General features: G+C 41.6%; 2 pseudogenes; both read right to left on the bottom strand.

The window, feature by feature from the left end:
* Positions 1-1,809: 1,809 nt before the first annotated feature.
* Positions 1,810-2,766, bottom strand: LOC139324641 (olfactory receptor 6E1-like; annotated as a pseudogene).
* Positions 2,767-10,079: 7,313 nt separating this feature from the next.
* LOC139324731 (olfactory receptor 6M1-like) lies at positions 10,080-11,025 on the bottom strand (annotated as a pseudogene).
* Between the last annotated feature and the right edge of the window lie 2,879 nt (positions 11,026-13,904).

Below are 13,904 nucleotides of genomic sequence, written 5' to 3'. Positions count from 1 at the left end.
AAGTTGAGCAACTGTGGAAAAAGAAATTGTGTGTTGTCCCGATTGTAATTGGAGCCCTCGGAGCAATACCCAAAGGGCTACCCCGCTACTTAGAAATTCTAAATTTGCCGGACTTGAACATTTTGACTCTACAATAAACCACCTTACTCGGAACAGCTTACATCCTCCGACGATACCTTAACAGTTCCTAGGTCCTTGGTTAGGACTCGAGCTGCTGAGCTATTAACCAGCCTCAAAGGCTGTGAATCTCACTAAAGATTAACCAATAAATAATAATAATAATAATATACTAGAATGTGCAGAAATGGATAGATTAACACTTGAAATTAAAGAGAAGCAAGATACGGAATACTTTAAAATATGGAAATTGTTTTATCAATGGTTAACTAACAGAAACAGAAGTTAGAACATTTAAAGAACATGTAAAGAGAAGGATTAATTTTACTATGAGGGCTTATTACAATATGTTTGTTATTGATATGAATTAGTATTAATGATTAATAAGTATCAATATTATGACATGAAAGCACTGTTATTATATGACCACTACTAATGAACATTATTACTGGTATTATGATGATGGTGATCATTGCTCAAATTGACTGTAACCAGATAACACACTGTTTATATAGACATTAAAACTGTTGCTCTTTCTATATATAGCAAAAGTTTAAAAAAAAATTAAAAAGAAAAAAGAAAACCAACTCTCAAAGTTCCCGTGGTTTTCACCTGCTTAAAAAGTAAAAATTCCCCGTTTCCCCAAACAATCAGTCCTTGGTTCCCACAGGAAACTTTTGTTTTGGCTACAAACCCCCATCTAACTATGTTCCAGGGATGAAATGCTACCGGTTCGGACCAGTTCTGCCGTCCAAGTAGGGAAACTTTTGACTGGTTCGGAGAACTGGTAGGGATCATTTTGATTGGCTCCACCCACCTCTCCTCCCCTTCCGCTCACTTCTCCTATATTCTGTTGTTTATTAGCTCAACTGATTCGTGCGGCAGAGCGATTGCCGCCTTAGCTGAGCTGAATCCTATCTCATTTGCCCTCAGCTAGAATAATAAAGGGACACTTTCTACTGCTTTTTCTCCTCCCCTCCCAACCCCAAGCAGGGAAAGGAATACTAGCTTTAATGAAATGTCTGGCCGTTTAACCAAGAGCAATTATCACCTCCTTAAAATGTTGCGAAACTGCAAACCACCTTGGACAAAGCATGTGCGCCATTTCCTCCTCTCAGTGGTCCATGAAAGTGCATCTATAGCATGTAGATATTAAAGTTGAAAAAAGGTGAACAACATTTTTACAGAACTATACATATGTTGATGCTGGGTGTGACAAGGAATGGCTGGGAGAGGAGGGGCCAGACGAGGCACCCCTTGATGTGAGTGACATTGAATTGGCCACTCCTACCCGGTCACATGACCACCAAGCCACGCCCACCAAACCACGCTCACAGAACCGGTAGGGAAAATTTTTAGATTTCACTACTGCTATGTTCCTCCTCTCTATCCCTTCTTCACACTGTGGCAACCCTGAAGCCTTCAAAATGGCCCCAGCCAGGTTCGTTTCAGAGTTTAGTTTAGTTTAGTTTATTAAATTTTTATACCGCCCTTCTCCCAGGGGGACTCAGGGCGGTGTACAGCTAAGATAAAACCAACAATACAAAAGTTAAAAACAATTTAAAATTATTAAATAGTTTGGCCGATCGTCCAAGAGTTGACAATACGATCATTACATCTGAAAACAGCACAATGCCATAACATGTAGAAGTTAAACCTGAATATCAACTTCAAAGTCCCATCAATGACAAATCATCTCAATTTCTTGCAAAACACAACCCATCGTCTCAGTTCAGTCCTCAAGGCATCCTGTACTTGTTTGTTCCTCAGACAATATATGAATGGGATCAAAAGTGGAGCCATGACAGTATTCAAAAGAGCCATTATTTTGTTGAAATCTAATTTGCTGCTGCCTTGGGGTCTTATGTACATGAATATACAACTGCTGTATGTGATGGAGACCACACTGATGTGTGAGGCACAAGTGGAGAAAGTCTTCTTCCTCCCTGTAGTTGATGGGATTCTCAGAATTGTAGATATGATTTTGATGTAAGACACAACATTGATAATTAAGGTCCCAAGCAAAGAGAATATGGCAATCACAAAATTAATCAGTTCTAGGAGGCCAGTGTCAACACATGATAGTTTGATTAGGGGTCCATTGTCACAAAAGAAATGATTGACGATGTTGTTAGGACCACAAAATGGCATTTGAAAGAAAAGAATGGATGGAACTAGGATTAGTGACAAACCCCCAATCCAACAACAAAGTACCAATAAGGAGCAGATTTCTTCATTCATGATGGTTGGATAGTGAAGAGGGTTACAGATGGCTATGTATCGATCAACAGACATTGTGGCCAGGAGAAGGAACTCAGTGGTCCCAAGAACAAAGTGGAGGAACATCTGTGTGAAGCAACCAGCTAAAGAGATGCTCTTGCTGCCGGTGGCCATGTTGGCCAGTGTTTTAGGAATGATGGTACTCACATACCCAATCTCTACCCATGCCACATGTCGGAGGAAAAAATACATCGGGCTATATAGTTGGGCGTTCACCAGTGTGATCATAATAATCAACATGTTTCCTATCAATGTTAAAAGATAAATCCCAAGCAGGATGAGAAAAAGGCCAACGGTAAGTTGATGGTTGTTGGTCAGCCCTAATAAGATGAATTCTCTCACTGTGGTGCTGTTTGCCATTCAGTTCATTCCTGAAAATAGAATGAAATGATAAGAGATCACTACAACTCCAATTTCTAATAAATACAATTTTACTAGCTTTGATTGTCATCAGATGATTAGTCTAAGGAGCTGCCACAAAGAAGAGGGAGTCAAGCTATTCCCCAAAGCACCTGAGGGTAGGACAAGAAGCAATGAGTGGAAACTAATCAGAGAAGCAATTTAGAACTAAGGAGAAATTTCCTGGCAGAGAGAACAATTAATCAGTGGAATGACTTGTCTTCAGAAGTTGTGAATGCTCCAACCCTGGAAGTTTTTAAGAAGATGTTGGACAACCTTTTGTCTGAAGTGGTATAGAGTTTCCTAGAAGACCTCCAATGTCCCTTCCAACTCTGCTATTCTATTAATCTCTGATATAATAAGACATTACGGTTTGAATCATATCAAAGTACTTCTAGTCTTCTAGAAGGCACAGCATATTCTTACCTGTCCAAGTTTATTTACAGTATACTTCTATGGGTACGGTATTTAACTATTTTATATTTTATGTGGGAATGCAGTGGCCATAGTACATGTATAGACCAGTTTAACTGGTTGGACACTTGTACGGAGCTTAGCATCGAAATAATCAAACTATGAAAAGCGGGTTCATATGGATACTCTCTGAAGGGCCCTATTCATTCTCTCTTTGTTTATAACATAGGATGTGCCTGCAAAAGCAAAGATATCTCCTTGTATAAACATTCTTGAGAAACAAAGCAGACACATCTCTTATCTCTTTGTAAACACATTCCTGAGAATCAGATAACAGAGATGGGCCTCTCGCCTGGTAGTATCTGGTACCAAGCAGCCAGAGTTAGGTTTTGCTTTGTATCTTTACCATTGTTTTCCTATCTCTCGTATGTAATATGAGATGTGTAGCCATAATAACGCCTTCTGATGACGCTGTATTTGGGTAACTAATAAAAGAGATTGTAGCTCTTTGTTTGCTGCTCTCTCATCCCGAGAAAACACTTGTCCTGTGTTTTCCTAAACTGAAACTCTCATGAGAAGCCCGCCAGGATGAATTCAACAATTTTAGAATAACAGAGTTGGAAGGGACCTTGGAGGTCTTCTAGTCCAACCCCCTGCTTAGGCAGGAAACTCTGCACCACATCAGACAAATGGTTAGCCATCATCTTCTTAAAAACTTCCAGTATTGGAGCACCCACAACTTCTGGAGGCAAGTTGTTCCACTGATTTATTGTTCTAACTGTCCAGAAATTTCTCCTTAGTTCTAAGTTGCTTCTCTCCTTGATTAGTTTCCACCCATTGCTTCTTGTCCTGCCCTCAGGTGCTTTGGAGAATAGCTTGACTCCCTCTTCTTTGTGGCAGCCCCTGAGATACTGGAACACAGCTATCATGTCTCCCCTAGTCCTTCTTTTCATTAAACTAGAAATACCCAGTTCCAACAAAAGTTGTTTATATGTTTTAGCCTCCAGTCCCCTAATCATCTTTGTTGCTCTTCTCTGCATATTTGCTCAATACACTCTTCCCAATACTCTCTTCCCATCTCACCTGAGAAAGTCGTTTTTCTCTTTCAGTCAGAAGAAAGTTCACACAAATCTTTCAACTTTTCATACCGCAATTAGTAGAATTATCCTAATGTTAAACACGATGGCAATTTCAAACACATATATTCCAAGCATGTTTTCATTGTACTGTTATTTGACGTGACACAAGGTAGCATTTCTGAAGGGAAAAAAACATTTTACAGTAATGTTGTATCTTGAATAATGGATTTTACCTATACTATGCTAAGTAGCTATTTTTACTAATCTTGTGTTTCAAATTGATAATGTTCCTAATCCTGAACCAAAGGTGATTCTATCATTCTTCTCAATGGAATTGCATTCACACCACATACCGTAGTGGCCAAAATTGTGGAAAACCTTTTGGGAAAAGTGTATTTTCCAAAACTAGCTAATAACACCACTTTTTTTTTCAGAGTAATACCATAAAACTATAAATCAATGGAAAGATAATTTAATCAAGAATGTAATGCAAGAACTTTTATGAAAGATTTGCTATTAGAATAGCAGTTACACTATAAAGAAGAAAAATGAAACACGTAGAAAAAACGAGATATTCAAAAATTATCACCATAGAAAAAATGAGATATAGAAAAATGATCATGTCGGTTAATACTTAGTTGGGTATCCTTTAGCATGAATTATGGCCTTACAATGTTTTCCCAAGGAGTGAACCAAGTCTTTTAGTTCTGCAGCTGTTATAATGTTAAACCAAGATTGAATGATTGCTTCTATCAACTGGGTTATATTGCTGGAGTTTCAAGATAATTATATTCCACTGCTGGAATGGCCTGGGAATATACAGGGTCTTATTTTGGGAGAAACACGGTACTGTATATCAGTAAACGAAATTTGGCTTCAGTTTTGTTTCTAAACCAGTCCTAACCATCCTTTACCTAATGTAACAATCTGAAATTTTGCAATCAATCTCTTGATTTTCGGGAACAGTATTAAAACCCAATATTCTTGAGCCAAGCATTGAAACATTTCCAAAATCCTCCCCATTTCCAATTTATTTTAAAATAGTCATACAAATTTCATGAATTCTATTCTATGTCATTATCTTCTTTCTGCCAGTAAAGCCACCTTCCCGATTGTTAGACAAGGTTGCATGTACTGACAAACTGACAAGAAGGAGAAATTTTCCATCAGAATTTTATTCCTTAATTCCAATTTAGGAAAAGATAATATTCACCATTTAGAGTGCCTTGGAAAGATTCTTGGTTCTCAGGTGTATACAGGACAATTTTTCTGCATGCATGCCTTCCATATCTTTTTATGGCAATGAACGTAGAAGTAACTTCTTATAAGCCACGGAGATAATTATTATTTTGAAACAGATGGTGTAAAAGGTATTCAAGATTGGCTTGCAAAGATCCCTCAGGAATTCCTGAAGCAGTGAAGAAATGCATCGCAGGGAAATCTGTAATAGGTATTCTATGTCTGTTTCCTCTATTGATGTCGAACCCAAAGACAGGCAAAATCATTGTGTCCACGTCCCCCCTGTATTATGCTTTATTTTGGCAATACGCCATGCAACTTTAATTGTGGTACCAATAAAGGAGAATATTTGTAGGTCAGGGTTAAAATGAGGGGTCCTTGGTGCTCTCTGAGCTTGCTTATTTTCCTGCAAACGTTTTGTTGCCCAAACTAGGTAACATCATCAGTGCTAGTGCAAGAAAACAACTTTAGCTGTGATTTGGTTCTGCCTTTACACAACCGCTGTGATTTGTAAACCATGATCTAAAGTTTGTTATTTTTGGCAGCATAGAATGCAAATGGTGTTATTGTGTTTTCCCGAAAATACAGCCTATCTCAAAATTAAATCCTAGCTTGATTTTTACATGTGTGCCCAATATAAGCCCTATCCCCAAAATAAGACCGTACCCACTCCTGGGTGCACAGGTAAAAAATAAGCTAGGGCGGGGATGGGGAGGTGGAGCTGACCTACTGCTTACCTTCAGGCAGTTGCACCCAGGCCTCGCGCACGCCGACACCTGCCTTGCCAGCCCATTTCTTCTGCAGCCGGCAAGGCTTTCCCGAAGGCCTCTGTAGCCGATAACAGAGCTCCGGATCGATCTGGTGCTCTGTAATCAGCTGCAGAGGCCTTCGGGAAAGCCGTGCGGGCCTTGCTGGCTGCAAAAGAAGACGGTCTCTGATAGCAAAAAGGAGGCCAGGGGCTCCTTTTTGCTCCTTTTTGTGCAAGTGAGGTGAGTCAGTGGATAACATTCCCCGAAAATAAGACCTGGTGCCTTTATTGGTGGCAAAAAAATAAATAAAAATAAGACAGGGTCTTATTTTTGGTGAAACACAGGTATCTCATTTTGATAGTGATAGGTTAATTCCCTCATGCGTTAGCTGCTTTTCGTTCAATAGATATATCATTTTAACAGAATAGCAGAAAAATCCCAAAGGTGCTTTTTCCAAAGGTAACTGGATTTTCTTTGTTTTTCCTCAAAGACATTTCGCTCCTCATCCAAGAAGCATTTTCAGTTCTTGGATGAGAAGCGAAACATTTTTGAGGAAAAACAAAGAAAATCCAGTTGGCCTTTGAAAATGCACCTTCGGGAGAACCATAACCTGGATGACTGAGAATCCAGACATTTAGCAATAACAGAATAACAGAAGAGTTGGAAGTGATCTTGGGGGTCTTCTATTGCAGCCCCCCCAGGCAAGAAACCCTATACTAGTGATGGCTAACCTTTTTGCCGTCATGTGCCAAAAGTGGGGGAGGACACAGGAGGGTCACACAAACGTGTTCCCATACCCATAATTCAATGTACCCTGCCCCCCGCTCATGCGACTCCACCACCTCCCACCGCTTTTGGCACGCGATGGCATGGTGGACCGGTACACCCTTTTTTTGCCCTCCCCAGGCTCCAGAAGCTTTCTTGGATCCTGGGGAGGGCAAAAACAGCCTCCCCCCCAAGGCCCTCTGGAGGCAGGAAGTGGCCCATTTCCCAACCTCAGGTGGGCCCTGAAGGCTCAAAAATCAGTTGGCCAGTGCGCACATACGCACTGGAGCTAAGCTAGGGCAACGCTCGCGTGCCCACCGATATGGCTCCGTGTGCCACCTGTGGCACGTGTGCCATAGGTTCGCCATCATGGACCTATACCATTTCTGACAAATAGTTGTCCAATCTCTTCTTAATATAAAAACTAGGATTTGATTTGATTGGAAGTGTCCCAGCATTGTTTATCAGATGAGCAGTCAATCAATGTTTTAAATAAGTGGGCTGGGTTTTTAATCGCACCAAATCAATTTTCTAGTTAAATGCCATTCATGATTGACCATTCATGATTCCCAATCTCTCCACCCACTTCTTTCATCCCATCCACCCATGTGCCCGATGGTCCTTTTCAGTGGTGAAATCTGAACCACTTTGCTATTGGTTCACTGGCCGCGCATGCACACTGTGTGCCAAATGTGCACTGCATGCAAATGCACAGTGCACACCAAACACGTGCTCTGCGCACATGTGCATGTGCAGTATGCACTAAAAGGAGGTTTGGGAAGGTAAGTAGAAGTGAGGGGGGATCAGCTGTGGCGCGCGGTTTAGCTTCACTAGAAAGCAGGATTTCCTGCTTTCTAGCAAAGCTAAACTGCGCTGCACAGCTGATTGTCGGAAATACAGGTTCGGAGAAACTGGTAGCTTTTATCACTACCAGTTCATCGAAACGAGAGCGAACCGGCAGCATTTCACCCCTTGTCCTTTTCCTACAGAGTTAAAGAGGTAACAGATCTCCCAGAAAGCATTGGGACACGCCTGTGATAAGGAACACGATTGGAGAAATAGTGAAAAGTAATGCTGTGTTAAACTATGTACGGAGTATGACCCACCTAGAATTTTACAACTTATATATTTTTTATGCACAGTATATACCATGTGGGTGGGTGTGGGTGTAGGTGTATGTATATACATATGTATGTCTATTTAATGAAAAGAAGGACTGGGAGTGACATGATACTAGTATTCTAATATCTCAGGGATTGCCACAAATAAGAGGGAGTCAAACTATTCTCCAAGGCACCTGAGGGTAGAACAAGAAGCAATGGATGGAAACTAATCAATGAGAGAAGCAACTTAGAACTAAGGAGAAATTTCCTGATAGCTAGAACAATTAATTAGTGGAAGCACTTGCCTTCAGAAGTTGTGAATGGTCCAATGCTGGACAGTTTTAAGAAGAGATTGGACAACTATTTGTCTGAAATGGTACCGGGGTTTTCTGCCTGAGCTGGGGTTTGGATTACCTCCACTTCTATTCTATTCTTCACTTCTATTCCCTCATCTAAATCATTTCTGAAGATATTGAGGAATACTAGGCCTAAAAGGAAACCTTGGGGTACCCACTGCTTACTTCCCACCATACAATAATATAAGCAGAAGCCAATAACAAAGCTTAATTCCTAATAAATGATTTCTAGTAGTATATCCTATCAGAAGTAAACAGCAAATATTATTTATTTATTTTATGTATTTAATATAATTTATATACTGCCCTATCTCCATAGGACTCAGGGCGGCTCACAACAAATAAAAACAAAGCCAATAAAAGACATAAAATAGATAAGTATACATACATAAAATACATAAATGTATAAATATATCGTTTAAATGTATATTAAAACCCATTAAAATAATAAAAAAAAACCTCAGTCCAGGCTGGGCGATGTGAACAGCCATGTTTTTAATTCGCGGTGGAAGGTGCGAAGGTCAGGAGCCAACTGAAGCCCTAGGGGGAGTTGATTCCAAAGAGGGGGTGCACCCACAGAGAAAGCTCTACCCCTGGGGGCTGCCAGCCAACATTGTCTAGCCGACGGCACCCAGAGAAGGCCCTCCCTGTGAGAACCCACCGGGCGATGGGAAGCCGTTGCTGGCTGCAGATGGTCCGACAAGTATCCTGGGCCTAAGCCATGTAGGGCTTTATAGGTCATCACCAGCACCTTGAATCTCACCCGGAGGGCAACCAGTAACCAATGCAAGTCGCACAGGAGAGGTATAACATTGGGGTATCGGGACCCTCCCATCACAACCCACGCGGCCGCATTCTACACCAGCTGAAGCCTCTGAGTGGTCCTCAAGGGCAGCCCCAGATAGAGACCATTACAGTAGTCAAGATGGGAGGTGACTAGCGCCTGAGTAACTGTGCATAGGGCATCTCGGTCCAAATAGGGTCCTAATATTGGTTTGATCAGTAACAAATATAGAGTAGCATAAGCAATTCATGACAGAAGCAAATAGCCAATATTAGTTTGATCACTACGTTCCTTCACATCAACTGAAAAATCCTAAAAAAACACATTTCACAAAATTTAACTTCTGATATACTCATGTTCATGTCCAAGCTGTCCCACTGAGAACAGCATAGAAAATTTATTTTCCACAGTGGCGCAGTGCTTAGAGTGCAGTACTGCAGGCTACTTCTGCTGATCACCGACTGCCACCAGTTTGGCAGATCGAATCTCACCAGGCTCATGGTTGATTCAGCTTTCCATCCTTCTGAGGTGGGTAAAACCCAGATTGTTGGGGGCAATAGGCTGACTCTGTAAAACTGCTTAGAGAGGGCTGGAAAGCACTGTGAAGTGGTATATAAGTCTAAGTGCTATTGCTATATTTTTCACTGTGTTCTTCTGTAATGTATTCTTGAGATCCCATTGTAGATTAGAGCAGTAGATGATAGTTCTCCAATCCACATATTAATAAAATCCAAGTCTGTTTAGATTTGTTTGAGATCAGCCAAGGTTGGTGAAGTCCTTCCAATGATTTCTCCTCACAAAATATGTTTGTGCCTCTGCAAACAATCTTGGAAAGCATCCTTAACTTTCTCATTCCTCAAAGTGTAAATAAAAGGGTTCAGTAATGGGGTAACCACAGCAGTAAGAACTGCCACAGCTTTCTGAGCATCCCGAGACCAACCTTTGCTGGGCAAAGAATACATGAAGATGGCACTGCCATAGAGGATGGAAGCGACTGTGAAATGAGAGGCACAGGTTGAAAAAGTCTTCTTACGACTGCCGCTGGTCTGCATCCTCAAGACAGTCACAATTATGTAGAGGTAAGAGACAATAGTTACACACAAAGAGCTGAGTAACCACAGACCAGAGAGGCTAGATGCCAGAGTCAGGAGAGTATCTACATCATTGCAAGAAAGCTCAATCAGTGGAGCATAGTCGCAGAAGAAATGATCAATAACATTAGAGCTGCAGAAGGACAGTTGGGTCAGGAAAAAAAGTGGCCCAAAAGTACTCACAAAAGAAGCAATCCAGCAGCCCAACATGAGAATCACACAGACTCATCCATTCATGATGATGGTGTAGCGCAGCGGATGGCAGATAGCGATGTAGCGGTCAAAGGCCATCACAGCAATCAGGATGATCTCACAGGTACTAAAGAAGAAATAGGAATAGCATTGAATGATGCAGGCCAAGAAAGAGATCAATTTGCGTGAGGAAAGCAGGTTTACCAGCATCTTGGGAATGATACCAAGGAGAAAGAAGATCTCCAAACGAGAGTTTGCAGAGTAAGACGTACATGGGGGTTTGGAGGCGCTGGTCCATGCCTACCAGGATGATGATGGTAAGGTTTCCAGCAAGAGTAAAGAAAAAGACAACTAGAAAGACTGAGAAGAGAAGGAGTTCTGTGGCCCTAGAAAGCTGGAAGCCAATTAGGATGAACTCGGTCACTTGTGTCGTGATGTTCTGATTCCTCGATCTCATCGTGAATGTGCTGATGGAGAAAGATCAAGCAGAGAAACAACACACTGCAGATCAGGGGGTTGTTTTCATGAGCATTGCAAGTGACCCTTTCCCAATGAAGGACCTTGTTAGCATCACTTTCAGTCTGGCGTTCTACTGGTTATATCTACAACAAGCAATGGAAGGTAAAGGCTGATCCAAATCCCTGGGGAAGGAAGGAAGGAAGGAAGAATATGAGTAAAGAAGGCAGAGAAGAAAGGAAGGGAGAGAGGAAGGAAGGAAGGAAAAAAAGAGGAGTGGAAGGGAAGGAAGGAAGGAAGGAAGGAAGGAAGGAAGGAAGGAAGGAAGGAAGGAAGGAAGGAAGAGGACGGGTAGTATTACATACATTTAGTATGTAATACTACTTGGAAATTTTATGTTCTCCAAGAGGACAGACTTCACAGATGATGTAATTTGGACTACTGAAGAATTAACACCTAGAGTTCTTATCAGATAGAATGAAAATTGTATCTATAGCATTGTAATTATAAATCAGTAGAATTCCACAGAAGAAGCCGCCATTATACAGCCATGCAGTAAAGATGGCTGTCTGCTTACTCTGTAAATAACAACTTCATGTATTGTTGAAAAAAGTACAATATTTTTCTCACTATAAGATGCATGGGACCATAAGACGCACATTAGCTTTAGAGAAGGAAAACAAGAAAAAAAATCTGCCTCTGGCTTAGGATCGGGGTATATACGAGACCGCCTTCTGCCATCAACAACCTCCCACCGGCCAATAGTCTCCCACAGAGAGGGACTCCTCAGGGTGCCGTCGGCCAAACAATGCCGACTGGCAACACCCAGGGGGAGAGCCTTCTCTGTGGGGGCACCAGCCCTCTGGAATGAGCTGCCCCTAGAGCTTCGTCTTAGCCCCGACCTGCGTACTTTTCACTGCGCCCTTAAGACCCTTCTGTTCCAGGAAGCCGGACTGGCCTAGTACGAATTTTAATATGGGTGTATGTGTGTTTTAATTCGCGGGCCAAATTTTTATACTCGATTTTAATTGGTTTTAAATTTTATAAATCTATGTGTTTTAATATGGCTGTACACCGCCCTGAGTCCTTCAGGAGAAGGGCAGTATAGAAATCTAATAAACTTAAACTTAAACTCTGCCTCCCAGCATCCATCCGGTATTCATATGGCTAGCATCTTCGCAGCAAACAGCAAACAGCCTGGTCAGCTTCAGCACGTTTTTGCAGCCCCAGCATGAGGTTTTGTCAGTGCTCCACCCTGTTGCACCCACCACCACTCAACTGAGCTGAGCTGCTGCTGCCGCCAGGGAACACTGGAGACTTTGCTGATTAGTGGTTGGATCGGCCTCCCCGAATACCACCAATCAGCTGTTCTAGGTAGCAGGGGTCGCTGCCGTGCCTATCGCCACCTATCACCGCTGGCGTTTGCTGCCAGTGTCTGCCGCTGCCACTGATTGCCACCGCCATGAGTCTGGGAGGCCGATCCAACCGCCAATCAGCTGCTCAGCAGAGAAGGCTCCAGCGTTCCCCAGGTGCATCACCACCACCCCGCCGCAATATTCGCTCTATAAGATGCCCAGACATTTCCATCCACTTTCTTGGGTGGGAAAGTGGGTCTTATATTGCAAAAAAAATATGGTACTTCTAAATTCAAGATCTTTCTCCTGTTGGTCCTAAATTCTAGAACTGAAGCAGTTGAATAAGTCTGACCAAGTGCTATTAAATCTTTCTCACTTTCTTTCTTCTTCTCTATCAGTATATATCTGACTCTTATATAAAGGCAATCTTGTATGTGTGTGTATGGAAGGAAGGAAGGAAGGAAGGAAGGAAGGAAGGAAGGAAGGAAGAAAGGAAGGAAGGAAGGAAGGAAGAAAGGAAGGAGGGAAGGAAGGAAGGAAGGATACTTGGAATACTGCATCCAGTTTTGGTTGCTGCAATATAAAAAAGAGGTTGAGATGCTAGAAAGAGTGCAGAGAAGAGCAACAATGATGATTAGGGGACTGGAGGCTAAAACTTATGACAAACAGTTGCAGGAATTGAGTATGACCAGTTGAATGAAAAGAAGGACTAGGAGTAACATGATAGCACTGTTCCAATATCTAAGGGCCTGACACAAAGAAGAGGGGGTCAACCTATTTTCCAAAGAACCTGAAGGCAGGACAAGAAGCCATGGATGGAAACGAATCAAGGAGAGAAGCAACTTAGAACTAAGGAGAAATTTCCTGACAGATAGAACAATTAATCAATGGGTTGACCCGCCTTCAGAAATTGTGAATGTTCCAACACTGGAGATTTTTAAAGAAGAGATTAGACATGTCTGAAATGTTATACCCTACAAGGAAAACCTTTACAAAATGTTCTACCGATGGCACCTCCCACCAGCGAGCCTAGCCAAGATGTTCCCAAATACATCTCCGATGTGCTGGAAATGTAAATCACAGAAAGGGACATATTATCATCTCTGGTGGCTATGCCGAAGGGCAAAACAATACTGGCAACAAATTAAAACAATGATTGAAGAAATCACGAAACAAAAACTGGAAATGAGGCCGGAAACCTTTTTATTGGGAATAATCACAGCACAATATACCAAAGAAATAAAATATCTGATCATCCATATCCTCACAGCAGCACGTATACTCTTTGCCCAACATTGGAAATCTGAACAGTTACCCACAGAAGACAAAATAATAGCTAAAATTACAGAATGTGCAGAATTGGATAAGCTCACAAAAGAAATACAAGAGAAAGATGATACTGATTACTATTTAGTATGGCAAAGATGGTACAGCTGGCTGGAGGCAAAAATAGGAATATAAAGATGATTTTCGACTATTCAATAGAAATGCATAGAAGTAAATAAGGAGTCAACTATATATGTAC

This window comes from Pituophis catenifer, unplaced genomic scaffold (genome assembly GCF_029215685.1).
Source record: "Pituophis catenifer annectens isolate HBS135680 unplaced genomic scaffold, rPitCat1.0.hap2 SCAF_15, whole genome shotgun sequence".
NCBI classification, from domain to species: Eukaryota; Metazoa; Chordata; class Lepidosauria; order Squamata; family Colubridae; genus Pituophis; species Pituophis catenifer.
Note: the sequence above shows the minus strand (reverse complement) of the source record. Positions and strands in the feature narration are given on the sequence as shown.